Below are 6,000 nucleotides of genomic sequence, written 5' to 3' on the forward strand. Positions count from 1 at the left end.
CATGGGGCTCCGCTCTAGGGTTACAGCTGCCATAGTCTTGTGGATGTGTTAAAAAATTGACTTAAGGAGGAGAGGAGGGAGGGAGAGGGAGAAAGAGTGTCAGAACATTAAATGAGCGCTAACGGCAATGTCCACTGCAATAAAATCTATGCATAAGATTGCATCTAAGCAACACAAGAGCAGTCATCCCTTTTAAGCAGTATTGAGTTTTATTTACACATTTAAATGTGAAGTACGGTATTTCTTAAGTAAACCAAATGCATAATCTACAAGGTATTATTCATCCTTCATAGACACAGTCAAAGTTCAATACTTATGACCAATACTAATAGTGCATAACAAATATGCAGAAAGAGTCCTAAAGTTATAATGCCACAGTATAAAAAAACGTAAAAACAAATATACATGATAAACATAATGTAAAATAAATAACTACAACCCCCCCAAACATTCCCTGCAGATTTCCCCGCCGAGGTTGCTTCAGATCTTAACCACTGAAGCTGCAATTTTTCACCCTACTGAAAAAGACCTCCAATACTAATTTGACACAGTAAACTTAATGGAGTGAAACTTTGCTACTATGCACTGCAATTTGTAAGGATGGAGTAAGGACTTTGGCTTTGGGTGGAATGGATGTATTGAGAAGAACAAGCAGGAAAAATCAATACACCTAAAACCTCATCTGACAGTCTAGACATGAACATCACAGCCATATCTTCTCCAGAGTTTAAAAAACACCATCATAACAGAAACTGGGGAAGGAAGAAAGAGTGAGCAAGAAATCTATGTAACCATGTTTCGAAGGTCTATGGAGTGCATAAAGTTTCCATGTTGCTTTTTCTTTCTGTTGCATCATATGCTACGTTAGATCACTTTTTACTGGCTCTGTCTTAAAGGAACAGTTCACATAAAAATGATACGTTATTACGTACACACAGTAACGTGAAAAACGTCTGCAAGCCTTTCTTGCTTTGATAGACTTCTGTCTCAACCTATGGAAGGATCGGAGTCAAGATTTCACAAATGTAAAAAAGCTTCATTACATGAAGGTAAGTCTCTTTTTACAAAGATGCAATAATTCTGACAAAGTTTTCATCACTATCATATCCTCAGCATTTCCTCACTAACATTGTATTCCTAATCACGTATTACACAGCAAAGAGCAGAACAAGAGGGCGTCACCAACTCAAGTTTCCTGTAAGCATCCACCCAGTCCGGTGGCCTGACCGTTCTGCGATTGGTCCCGAGGTCCCTTGTGACCTGCTCTCAGTGGCAGCAGTGTTCAGTGTGGTTCTCCTCATAAACAGTGCCACCAGCAGCAAAACAAATTAGCCTCGCATGTGAGAGCAATTGGAGAGATCCAAGACTAATGATGTCCAAGACTAACATCAGCAGGCAAATAAACAAGCACTGCTGAAGATGGCTGTTCGGAAGCAGGGCATGTGATCGCCTAATGTCGTTAGGGGCACAGAACGTGTTTGTAAGATGAACTGTATGACATCAGAGAATCAGGGGAAAACCAGCAAAACCTTGTTGGCATACATACACCCACACTTGCCAACTGAATTGAGCATTTACCCACAAACAGGTACTTAGGACTCAATTACAGCTGCTCATGTAATAAAGCCATTACAAAAGCAAATAAAAGCAGCACAGCATCCTTGATTCTCTGATAATTAACAATGATAACATCTGTTGTCCAAGCAGTTCTATAAAGTATCAGTCTTTTCTAGGTGTTTCACAGAGGTAAAGTGCTGTATCATTTCTGAAAGAGCCTCCACCAGGCCCTTTATACTTCTTTAAATCTTATGGTACATATAATAAGACAAAGTTTTATTCACCTTTATGTCATTTGAAACTCCAGTGACTTTCTCTCTTCTGCAAAACACAAAAGAAGATATTTTGTTGTTTTGTTTGGTTACCAACATTTCTCAAAATATCTACTTTTGTGTTCTACCGAAGAAAGAAAGTCATACGGGTTACAATGACATAAGGTTGAATAAATGATGAAATTTTTTATTTCTAGGTGAACTATCACTTAACTGTGATGTCCTCCAGTGGTGTTTTTTGAGAGGACTAGGGTGAATATTAAGGGTGTGACTAGATCTCATAGTCTCGCGAGAACACAATCCTCACGGAATAGGGAGGCCCAGAGATTATGTATTTTTGTATGCAAACTCAGAAGCGAGGTAGCATTTAAGGACTTCCACTTCAATCAAACCAAAGTCTATTCAGGAAACGTGAGGGAGGGAACGGCGCGAGGCCGCTGCGCGTGCGCCGGTCTCGCATCTCTGACGGAGGAGCTCCGGAGGCATAAGAGAGGAGCGACAACAGGGAAGGGCAAGGGAGGACCAGGCCTGGACTTTATGTGATGTGTTATTGTATTTATGTGGCTGGCAGTCGACCATGAGGGAGCTGCTGGCATTTTACTTTCGTTTTGTTGTTTGTTTATTTCATTAAAAGTGTTTTACGTTCGCCGGTTCCCGCCTCCTTCCTTCCTTTTATTGAACCTTGTTACAGTATCACTTTACTTATTGATTGCTATCGGGATGTTAAGAGACTTCCAACCAACATGACAAAAGAAAATTCTGCACAGGATTGCATACTGATCCTTTAATCCATGGTCGCATCAGTCTCATCTCACTTTTTTCCCTATGTCCATTCCGGAGGTAATAACTTTTCAATTGCACAGTAAAATATAAATATAAATAAATACATTCAAATTCGAGTGTTTAGCCTACATAAAAACAATGCTACAAAAAGTAAAATCACATATTTACCTGAAGCAAACCACAGTATTTAATAATTAACAATTATTACACTATTTGTTATCCCGGCCGACACAAAGATTACTCACAACTTCTCCATTCAACATCTTCCAGAACAGGCAGAAACCTGGGAGTGGTGATCGATGATCAGCTAAACTTCACAGATTAGGTTGCCAGTACCACTCGGCCCTGTAGATGAATCGTCTACAATAATAGGAAAATTTGACATTTCCTATACGAGCATGCTATGCAAGTCCAGGCTCTTGTTCTGTCCAGACTGCACTGTTGCAATGCGCTGCTAGCTGGAATTCCTGCTTGCACAACAAAACCTCAACAGATGATCCAGAATGCCATTGAAGAATGGTCTTCAATGAACCGAAGAGAGCACACGGCACTCCTCCCTTCATTAATTTACACTGGCTCCCTATAGACGATGTTATCAAATTCAAGACTCTTCTCCTGGCTTACAAGACCACCACTGGTTTGGCACTCCCTTATCTTCATTCGCTAATGCAGACTTACATACGCGCCAGATCCCTACGATCTGCAAACAAACGATGTCTTGTGGTGCCATTCCGAAAGGTGAAAAAAGGACAAAGACAATTTTTTATAAAAATAAAATAATCGCTTCTCTGGATCGGGGTCCACATTTGTGGAATGTTCTGCCCGCAGCTACAAGATCATCAGATTCTGTAGCCATCTTTAAGAATCGTCTGAAAACACATCTCTTCCGTCAACGCCTGACCAATTAGTTCTGACTTATATCTCTTTTCTACTCTTTTTATAAAAATATATGTATACTGTGGTAGGCTATATGAGACCCATTTTATAGCACTTATGTTTTTTATTGTCCTTATGTTGTTCCAATTGCTTCCATTGTGTAACTCATTTGTAATTTGCTTTGGATAAAAGCGTCTGATAAATTACTACATGTAAATGTAATTAAATGAACTGTCACAATGCACAAAAGGCATACAAAAACTCGTCTGTTGTTTTTCTGACTGGCAGTTGGGAGAATTTCCCATTTTTACTTCCGGCGAAGTGATGTATCGATGTTCCCCGTTTCCCTCAGGCGTTCGCAGTGCTCTTCGAACTGATTTGTTGTGGTGCTACCCGTTTTCATTTCTGAACAGAACACGCTAATAACTGCAAAAAGTGCGTACTGTGCTGCCCGACCATTCATAAAGACAACGCGATTTTCCATTCCACAGCGCTACTTTCCCATAATCTCTATGTAAACACGCGCTAGGCATGCAGTTTCAACATTCGCATGCATCTTACGTGTCCACAGCGTCTTGGACTGCCAGCAGCGCACACAGCAGTGGACTGTACAACAAGCAGTATAGCAACATTTTTTTATTCATTCACGGGCAAACCTCTTCAACAAATGATCGTCTGTCTCTTACATATGTGCAATGTTAGCATAAAACATGATGTGTTTTGTAGTTTTAACTGTTTCTCTGAAGGCTAGGAGGGTTCAGTCAGTGGAGGAAGGAGGATTGACAGTGTGACAGTCTCGTCTGATAAGTGTCTTGTCAAACCCCTAATGGATATCAATTATAGATATCCATAAGGAACATCTATGCTGCTGGTGAGTACATCCATATCCTGATGTCTCCTCAGTAAAGCCCATACCTTCTGAGCACCGTGGACATCCTGTGGTATCATCTAGAGGTGTGTTTTTCCTCTTTGCCTCTGTAACACCTTTTTTCTGCTGATATTACAAAGACTGCATAGGTAGTGAGTGCTAATATTACCAAACTACATTTTTCACTGCCAATGAAAACCATCCTCCGTCCGAGCACTCGGAATAGTCTGGGGTTAAACGTGTGTGTGTGTGTGTGTGTAGGTTTTTCGTCTGGGAGATCTAAATGCTCTGGTGAATGTGTGTGGGCTGAAACAGTCGTATTCCACTGCAGCTCTCAGGGACACCTGCTAACACAAGTGTACATGCGTGCGGACGGGTTTTAGACCAAGCATACGCTCGCCAGCGGTGCATGTGTGCATGTGTGTGAGGGGCTTAACTGTGCAAGGTTGTTAACCTGCAAAGCAGCTTTGCTTCTGGGCGTTGGTGTGAAATTGGCTGGAGGGAGATATAGACGGGATGAGAGAAAGAGAGAGAGGGCAGTATGGAGTGTTATGTAATGGGGCTTTTCTTCCTTTTGTCAACAAACAGGAGAGGCCTGTTTATACGCACATGAAGTCATTACACACGTTCACACAAAGTTAGTCAACCAAACACATGAGAGAGCTTACTTCAAGGGCACGCTTCGCTCGTGAACGTGAGGTAGTGCTCTGTGTAACATGCATACATATACATTCCAGAACTTGATGTCAGTACATAACACACAGCGGTTTGTGAGCGTTTTGTAATAAGAGCTGGACGCACTGAACAGAGAGGTCCTGGAAAGAGAAAAGGTTCTCGCTGAGGAACACAAGTGGCTTGGATGCTTTTCAAAAGGTTTTTACACGTACACAGAGTCGTGCTTACATGGTCTTTATAGCTCTCTGAAAAAGATGATCATCAAACCTCGTGTCTGAGATCTGAGAAAACCTCTAGAGCCAGCCAACATTTGTACTGAATTAAGCCAAACTATGATGTAATCTACTACGTTACTACTGTACAAAAACAAATCTCTGAGGACATAGCATGTTTATTTAAAGGTCAACATCGAGTTAAAAGTCAACATCGATTGCAAATGAATGCCAGATAAGACTATTTATATATACAGAAACAACACAAATTTTCCATTTTATTGTTTAAAATAAAAGCCTTTACCATCACATAGCTTAGAACAAAAATTCTTTCTATTCTAGGTTACTATAATAAAAGATTTTGAAAATGTAATATTATAAAATAAATATTAAGAAAATGTACTTAAAAACATTTTAATTTCATTTAAATGGTTTTAATGTATTTTAATGCACCTGTCCCTTCATGTCAAAACTTCCCTGCAAAAAAGCAACTCTCCAAATACACAATAATCAAAACTACACACAAACGGTTTTAGGATCACTTTATAGGAACCACACCCTCCCTGCAACCTTAAGTGACCCTGTGAACCCTAAATCTCACACACACCTGCTATAGATCTATAAACTGTATAAACACTGGGGAAAACAGAAAGATAAGACAGTTCTGTTGTGACCATTTGGGCATTACCAGCAATCTAGGATTACAGCTGAACAACAGCACCTGCTTAACATTACAACATTTTGTACATAGTGTGCA

The 6,000-nt window shown here is 40.3% G+C and overlaps 1 protein-coding gene across 1 annotated transcript in view; it reads right to left on the bottom strand.

Moving 5' to 3' along the window:
• Positions 1-6,000, bottom strand: part of itpr2 (inositol 1,4,5-trisphosphate receptor, type 2) — a 58,281-nt gene that overhangs the window by 22,798 nt on the left and 29,483 nt on the right. The gene's annotated exons all lie outside the window — the stretch shown is intronic.

This window comes from Barbatula barbatula (genome assembly GCF_947034865.1).
Source record: "Barbatula barbatula genome assembly, chromosome: 10".
NCBI classification, from domain to species: domain Eukaryota; kingdom Metazoa; phylum Chordata; class Actinopteri; order Cypriniformes; family Nemacheilidae; genus Barbatula; species Barbatula barbatula.